Raw genomic sequence first — 8,298 nt, forward strand, 5'->3', positions numbered from 1 at the left:
CCCGGGCCTCCCCGGGCCGTGCCACACCAGCGTTGGCTATCTCTGCGAGGGCGCCCTGATGGATGGAGCTCCCCAGAAATCACAGTAAACGTGAGCGTTCCCACGGACGAAGAAGCACAGAAGAGGCCGCGGGCCCAGGAAGCCGTGAACGTGTCACGTGTACTTTGGGTTTTCCACACTCCGACGTGGGCCAAGAGTCTGGATCTCCCACACGCTCTGCGCCTCGCGCCCGGTACCGCCGCCGCGCCCTTCTCTGGGCTTTCCCTGGGCCGCAGGTTGGCTCTTGTTTCAGGGACGCCCGTTCCCTGCTTGGCTTTTCTCCTGGGAATCTCTCTGCCTCCCCCCCTGCCGCGAGGCCGCTTTCTGGGCCCAGAGTTGCCCTTACGGGGAGGGAAGACGCGAGCGTGTGGCCTCGAGTCCAGGCTGTCGCCCGCCCCAAAGGAGCCGCCTCGTTCACCCCACGATGGGGCGCCTCCTCGTAAAGGGGGAGCAGAGAGAAGGCGGGGGGGGGGGGCAGGCCGGAAGCCACTGCTCTGACCGTCTTCTTCGTCTCTTCAGTGCCTCCTTCGGCGTTCATGAAGCGCTTACTGTGGGCTGAGCACGCGTGCAGCGTCTGCTTCGTTCTAACGGAGGGTGTCTGGCCCGAGGGGGCCCCCCCGGAGGTTTTCCGATAATAATCGGATGGGCGTCGTTTAGCATTTCCGAACAAGAACGCTGCGTCTGAGGGAAGCCTTTGGCTCCCTTTCAAAAGGAGGTTCTGGGATCTCCGAGAAGCGGGTTCTCCCTTCGTTCTTGCCCGCGGAATCTAAGGTCGGGGGGCCCCGAGGACTGGCTAGTCTAAGCTGGCGCTCGGCCAAAACCAGGCAGGGCGTCTGGCGCTGCCCGATGACCTCCGCTGCGCGCTGAGCTCTGCCCGGCCCCCTGAGAGATTTGAGCGAATGCTTGTCGCCCGACTCTCGAGGTGGCCCATTCTGCCTCGGAACTGGCTAGTAGGAAGTGTTTTCTGATTGGTCTGAGGCAAGATTCCCACCCAGGACTTCGTGATCCCAAATGTAGCACTATTTTTTTAAACCCTCACCGTCTGTCTTAGAAGCAATCCTGTGTATCCGCTCCAAGTCAGAAGAGCGGCAGGGGCTGGGCAACGGGGGGTAAGTGACTTGCCCAGGGTCACACGGCTAGGAAGTGTCTGAGGACCTCCCGTCTCCAGCTTGGCTCTCTATCCACGGAGCCGCCCCGCTGCCCCAAATGTAAACTCTTCGTTCTAGAACAAAATTTCTCCTTCTCTTTTCAGAAATCAGTTGCCCGGGTCGGGATTGGCGTTGGGAAGGGGAGAGATTTTGTGGTTTAACAAACCCTTCTTTGGCAGCAGGGCTTCCACATAGACTTCTGGGGCCCCGGGTTCGGGGAGCCATGTTTTCTGGGATCTGGACCAGGGGTCGGGAACCTTGTTCGTTTTCCTGTGGGAGTTCCTCAAAGTTGTGGATCTGGTCTTCCAAGTTAGTTTTGGCTCCCACGACCTCTGTCTACCCAGGGAGGACATCTCAGCGTACAGACCCTAAAGCTCTCCTGGCCTCAGTCTACCCCACAGTCTGAATGAAGCCGCCCCCCCCCCCATCCTCTGCAGGGCCTCCGAGGCTGATAGTGGAGGGCCATGTTCCAGTTGAGAAGAATGGAGCCATGCCCATCGGGGATAAGATAGGCTGTCGAATTTTGGTATGGTAAGGGGCCTTTCTCCTTAAGAGCAATGAAGGCACACTTATATGGGGCCAAAGAAGGCCGATACCCCCAAAGGGCTTTCGAGATCCCCAGGGCAATTTGGGCAGAAAAGCTTCTCCCAGGGGCTGGCTGCCTTGGTTGGTACAGCGGGCACTCAAGGGTGCTCGCTAAATCAGCCACCTCTACACGTCACAAGGTCCCAAAGGACTGCTCAGGACGTGTGTAGAAAAGGGCCTGGGCGGGAGGGAAGAATCCACCGTTTTCTTAACTTCACACATTTGGGCTTTGGGGATTCTTGGCCTAATGACACCCAGAAAAGATGGCATCCATCTTGCCCTCTGGTTCCGTTGTCTGTGGAGAATCAGTGGCCCGGCCAACTCCTCTTCTGTTTCGGTCATTCATCGAGGCAGGGAGCAGGCTGGGAATGGGGCAGAAGGAAGGAGAGACCTCACGTGCATCTCAGTAGCCCAAGGGCTACAAAAACAGAGGTGGTGTGTGTGCTCTCCTGGAGGAGAATGGGAGCTGCAGAGACAAGAGGAGGCCCAGCCTCTTGTCCTGCCTGACCCAAGGATCAAATCAGTTGCTCGTTGCCTTTTCTCCCTTGACAGTCTCCCTCCCCTCACACAGCCGGAGCCTTAGATAGTCCACAAGCATTTCAGAAGCAGTGACTGGGCCCTCCTCACCTCTCCTCTGAATTCCCCCAGCTGGTCTCCGGAGCTGCCCCAAGTATTTCACTACTCAGGCCATCCTACATATGGCTGCTAAATTCATTTTCCTGAAGGGTGGATTTGACCACGTGACTCCCCAGCCCCAGCCCAGGGGCTCCCTACAGCCCCCAGGATCCACCATAATCTCCAAGTGTTTCCACAGATTCTTGTTATCTCCTCTGAAAGAATGGAGGCTCCTCGAGGGTAGGACCAGCTCTATTTTGGGGTACCTTTCGCACAGGTGTTGGTTGGTTGGCTGATTATGTGACCTTCCTTAGACAATGATCGTGGAAACATGGCCTCGGTTTCCCAAGTGCTTCACAGTTTCCCAAGTGCTTTTCTCAGGTTAACCTTGGGAGGGGGGAGTGTAGGTAAGGCAGGATCTCTTCTAGGTTTAAAGGCCAGGCAGCTGAGTCTCAGAGAAGGTATGCTGACCCCCAGGCCTGCGTTCTGTCCAGCTCCATCCTTTGGCCTGCACGAAGGAAGGAAGGAAGGAAGGGAGGGAGGGAGGGAGGGAGGGAGGAAAGAAGGAAGGAAGGAAGGAAGGAAGGAAGGAAGGAAGGAAGGAAGGAAGGCCGGCCCTTTCCCCCTCCAGGCCTCAGCTTCCTCATCTATAAGTAAGCTGGATTAGGGTGATGATGACATGCTCATGCAGATCTTTTAAGGTTTACAAAGGGCTTTACATATGACTTCTTACATGTTCATGTATGAACAGGAAGTATCATAGGAAGTCAGCAGAGGGATAGTGATGACCTAACTGGGGATGAGGAGCACAGGAGCAGGGAAGACCCTCCTAAGGAGGTGAGCTTCCTAGAGGACCAGATTGTTGGAGACCCGACCTGAGAGGCCACATAGTCCAGCCTGCATTCAGTGACTTGCCCAAGGTCACACAGTCATCATTATCACACTTCAGCTCCCCAGGGATTGTAGCTGTCAATCCTCTGGTCTGAGTTAAGGGAACTCTTTTTAAAAAGTTGAATTGTTATTGATATATTTTGTTTTCCCATCGCCCTCCTTTTCAAAGCTCTCTCTACCCCCTCCCCCAGCATCTGGTAGGTCATCCCATGGAGCATCAATTCTCTCTCTTCTCCAAGGACAAGCCGAGCCATCACACTCATGCCGTTTTGAGGTTTTCTCTTCTCCATTTGTAGTAATCGCACATCCAGATGTCCCGTCAGCCCAATACTGCAGAAGTGTAGGTGAGAGGTGGGAACAAAGGGCCAGCTGAGTTCTGGCCATCAGGGAAGGCTTCCTAGAGGAAGGTGATCCCAAGTTGGATTTAAAGGATAAGCATAAACTCAGTCTAGGAATTAGCTAGTCTTTAAATGTTTGGCAGAATTGTCACTCCTTAGAACTAGAACTAGGACTTGAAGTAAAGTCATTAGGAAAGAACTTGCCCAAGGCCTGGAGCTCTTATTGTTGGCTGCTGCCTGGTTCCCCCGTTAGGTGGGCGCTTCCTGCTGTGTCTCTTCTCCATTTCCTTCAGTCTTTGTTTCCTTCTCTAGCTCATGTTACAGATGAGGAAAAAGAAGCAACAGGGTCAAGGGACTCGCCCAGAGTCACAGAGCTAGGACGTGTCTGAAGTCAGATTTGAACTCAAGTCTTCTTGAGGATGGGCCCAGGACTCTATCTGCTGTGCCACCTCGCTGCCCCTTAAAGGCTCCAGAGAAAACCAAAAGGAAAATTGGAGCCAGACCAGGCCTGATTTCTACTGCCAAGAGCAATTAGTCTTAATGGGCAAGTGAATTCCTGGAAACTCCTCCTTGTTCCCAATTTCTTGGTCTATAAATGATCACCCAAATGCTACGTTTTTCCAGGAGCTCTTTGGGGTATGAGTCCAAACTGGCCAACATTGGTGTTATTTATTAAATGGAGAGAAAGCAAGGAAAAGAAGGCTCAGGGGCATGGGCCTCCCTGCCTCAGACAGCCCTTCTCTGCCTGTGTTGGAAGAAAAGGCTGGGAGGGACAACCGCCCCGTGACTCTCAGCCAGGCATCTCACACAAAGTGCGAAAACTTCATTAAAAAGTTGTTCCTGGTTTTTCTACACCCCCTTCCTTAGGCATGGAACAAATAGTTTAAGAAATTAATAAAGGAACCATTGAGCAAAACCAACAGATAGACCGGCTGAGGCATGGCGTAAACAGGGCTCAGCACCCGGAGTCTCCCACCTCTGCAGTGGAGGAAGAGAGGAGCCATGTCAGTTAATTGCCCAGAATCCAGGATTGATTTGTTGTTTCTCTGTTTCTGCTCATACTTCATGGAGGTCTTTTTTTGAACTTCTTCCCTTCTGTCTTAGAATCAGTCCCAAGGTAGAAGGGGGTTAAATGACTCACCCAGGGTCACCTGGCCAGGAAGTGCCTGAGACCAGATGGGAACCCAGGACCTCCTGTCTCCAGGCCTGGCTCTTCAGCTACTGGGCCACCTACCTCCATATACATCTTCTTCTGCTTTGGTGAATTCTTCAATCCATGAGTATCTTCTTTGGGATGTCGTGACCATCTTGGCCCCCCAGCCCCTTCTTCTGGCTCAGACTTCCTTGGGGTATAACCCCACGGCAAGAGATTCATGGATGCCTTCTCCAGAATCAGCCTGCAGTGCTGCAACAGAGCCAAGTGCCTCAGTTTCCCCAGGTGTAAAACAAGCAGAGTGAAGGAGACGACCGTCAAGACACCCTCCCATTCCAAATCCCACTTTCCTAGCTGGGACATCAAACACACACGATGACTCAGAGCCAAAGGGCTCACAGATTCGGGCTGGCAGGGATCTTCAAAAATTTTAAGGCTTAGATGTTAATTAGTTAAAGACAACCCTTCTGATGCTTAGACAAGGAAACCATGACCTAGAGAGGGGCAGGGACTTGTCCAAGGTCACCCAGAGAGCTCAGGGTAGAGCTGAGATTTGAACCTGAGTCTTCTCGCTCCAAACCCAGTGATCTTTCCATCACCTTGCTTGAAATGCTCAGACTTGAAAGGGCCCAAATGGTGTGGGAGGAAGAGATGGCAAAGGCCTGGATTCTAGGCCCTTGGATACTTCACCCCTTTGTGGCCCGTGAAAACGGCATTCACCCCTGACATTCTCCCGTTACCTTTGTCTGAAAAGTGGGTCTAGAGGGTCTCCTCAGCTGGGGAGGAAGAGCCCTTTGCACGCCCCCACGTGCCACACGGGTCTCGGCTCTAGGACCACAACCTCATGGTGCAAGGAGAAATCGCCAGGCTTTGTGGAGGTCCCGCTCCTTAGAGGGTCCTAGCTATGGCCCCAGAATCCCTGTAGGCACCCCTGTCCTTGCCACCAAGATGGGGTGGGAAGGGGCCTAAAGATCAGCCCCCCCCCCACTTTAGAGATGCCAGAGGGGCTAAGTGACCCGTCCAGAGTGACTCCGGCCTCGGGGCTTCCCAGACATCCCTAGAGGCCAGCTGCAGATCTAAAGAGAGACCCTCCACCATCCTGGCTGCAGCTCTCATGGAGAAATTTTAAACCCGAGTTGCCCAACCTCACAAGTTTCAATGCTAAGCCATATCTGAGGCTGGACTTGAACTCGGGTCTTCCTGACGCTACCTCTCCACCCTGGAAGCCTCTGTAGGTGAGAGACCCTGACGTGGCCCCCCCCAACCCCCCTGGCCCCTGGCTGGCTCACCCTCTGGGGTCCCTTGGGACCAGACTGCCTTCCTGTGTCTTGGCCTCTGAAGTTGCCGTGTGCTGGGGAGAGGCCAGTGGGCTGGGCTCGGGAGACCCAGGCCGGGCCTGGGAGGGCCACGAACCACTCTGAGCGTGGCGGGGGCTCTGCCTCTCTAGAGCCAGGATCCTTGAGCCAGGGGCTGGCTGGCCTTCAGGCTGGCCCCAGGAAAGGGCTTCGCTCAGCCCAGCACCCATCGGAGGGCCTTTTTCCCCTTCTCAGAGGGCCGAGTGGCCGAGCACAAACAGCCCCCGAGTTACCCAGAAATGGTCTCTGGTCCTTCCATGAAGCGGCCCAGCGGCCCTCAGCCAAGCCCAAGCCCACCCACAGGTCCTGGATGCCGGTTCAGCCGCACTGTGGACTCACTGGGCCTCCGTTTTCCACTTTGGAATGGGCGGAAGCCTCTCGGAGGGCCTCCTGTTCCGTAGGAAGCCTCCGGGCCTCTTTTTAATCGCATCGCCAGGAGATTCGCGGTGGGTCACCCACGGCTGCTCCTTAAGTGTGTGTGTGTGTGGGGGGGGCAGCGAGGGGTCGCCGAGGAGGAGGAGCTGGAGGAGGAGGGCCTCCAGGAGGGAGCGCCGTGTGACCCTGGGCCAGTCACTGCCTCCCCCTCCCTGTTCCTTGGCCTGGGAACCGACACACAGGATCGATGCTAGGATGGAAAGGCGGGCTTTTGGGCAAGAAATAAAATGAAATCAATGTGCGTTAAGAGTCCAGGTCCGAGAGCCCAGCGCCGAGCCGCCAGGCCCTGCCCTCGCACCTCACGGGTCCTCGCGGCCTGGGAAGAAAGAGCCGCCGCCAACACTGCCCGCGTGTTCAGGCCTCTCCCCGCGTGTGCCGGACCTTCCGAAGGGTACCTGGATGGGAGGAGCCAAAGGGGCGGGGCTGCGGTATGGGGGGCGTGTCGCACGCATGACGCAGAGGCCGGAGCTGCCGCCTCCTGGAAGAGCGCTTGGCGGACCTTTCCAGGCCGAAGCCTCCCGGCAGCCGGGCCTCCTCTCCTCCTCCTCCGGTCACCTTCCTGGGCAGCGTCTGGCCGAGATGCGGCCGTGCCCGGGTCCTCCTGCCCGACGGTCCACACGCCGCCTACATGTATGTACAGCGTACAGGTGTGTGCGGGTGTTGCACACCCCATCGGTGCGGGGCGCCGCCTTCATCCTCTCTAGCAAAGGCCTCTCTGAGCGCCGGATTCCATGCGGGGGGCTGCCGGGCCTCGGTAGCGGCTCAGGCCCCTTTCCAGGGGCTCCCCTTCTACAGTCCTGAGAGAATCGCCTGCGGCTTGCCTTGGGTCGCACTGGGGCCTTCCTGCGGGCGGGAAGCAGAAGGACATGCGCATCTCTAGGGCCCGGCATGGGGCGGCTCTCCCTCTCACGAGGGCGCCCCCAAAGCCGGAGGCACCCATCTCCGTGTTCAGGGAAGAGGAGGCGCCCCGGCTGCCGTAGGGGAGCCCTGGCCCGTCTTGGCAAGGGTGGGGGGCTTTCCCCATCCCATTGGGAGGCTCCAGAACAGCACGAGCACGTATGGCTTGGAGAGAGGAAGGAAGAGCACGTCAAAGGGGCCTCTCCTGCTGGCCTGGGGCAGCTCCTGCCCTCTCACAGCTGGCCGTGTAGGCTTTGCCACTTGGCCCTTCGGCACAGAACCCTCTTTGCCCTGACCGTGTGGGCTCTTGCCAGGGGGCTGTTTGGCCTCCCTGAGGCCACCCTGGAGTCCTTCTTCCAGGCTGGCCCCAAATGGGTGACAGAATCACCGAGGCCAGGCCATGAGCCCAATTGGATTCATCCTGCTGCCCCGCCGTCATGCCCACATCTCTATGGGCTTTGCTGAAATCCAGGCTTGCTCTGCAGCCTCCCCGGAGTCACCCTCAAAAAGGGAAGCGGAGTCAGCCGGGGCTGGGCTGTGCTTGGCCAAGCCGGGAGGGTTCTCTGCAGTCACCACTTCCATTCTTGGGTGGGCGATGGCGATGCTTTAATCACACCCCTAGAACTTCCCCTGGAGTGGATGTCGAGCTCACTGGCCTGTCGTGTACATCCCCCATCCCTGCTCCACTGCCCCACTTGACACCTCTTGATTAGAATGTTGAACCATTTCTTGGTCTTTCTGACCTCGTGACCCCAGAGTCCTTCCGGTCCATTCTTTCAGTACCCCAGGTGGGGGGAGTACAGCTGGGTGGCTCACTGGATGGAGAGCCAGACCTAGAGATG

This window comes from Gracilinanus agilis, chromosome 2, assembly GCF_016433145.1.
Source record: "Gracilinanus agilis isolate LMUSP501 chromosome 2, AgileGrace, whole genome shotgun sequence".
NCBI classification, from domain to species: domain Eukaryota; kingdom Metazoa; phylum Chordata; class Mammalia; order Didelphimorphia; family Didelphidae; genus Gracilinanus; species Gracilinanus agilis.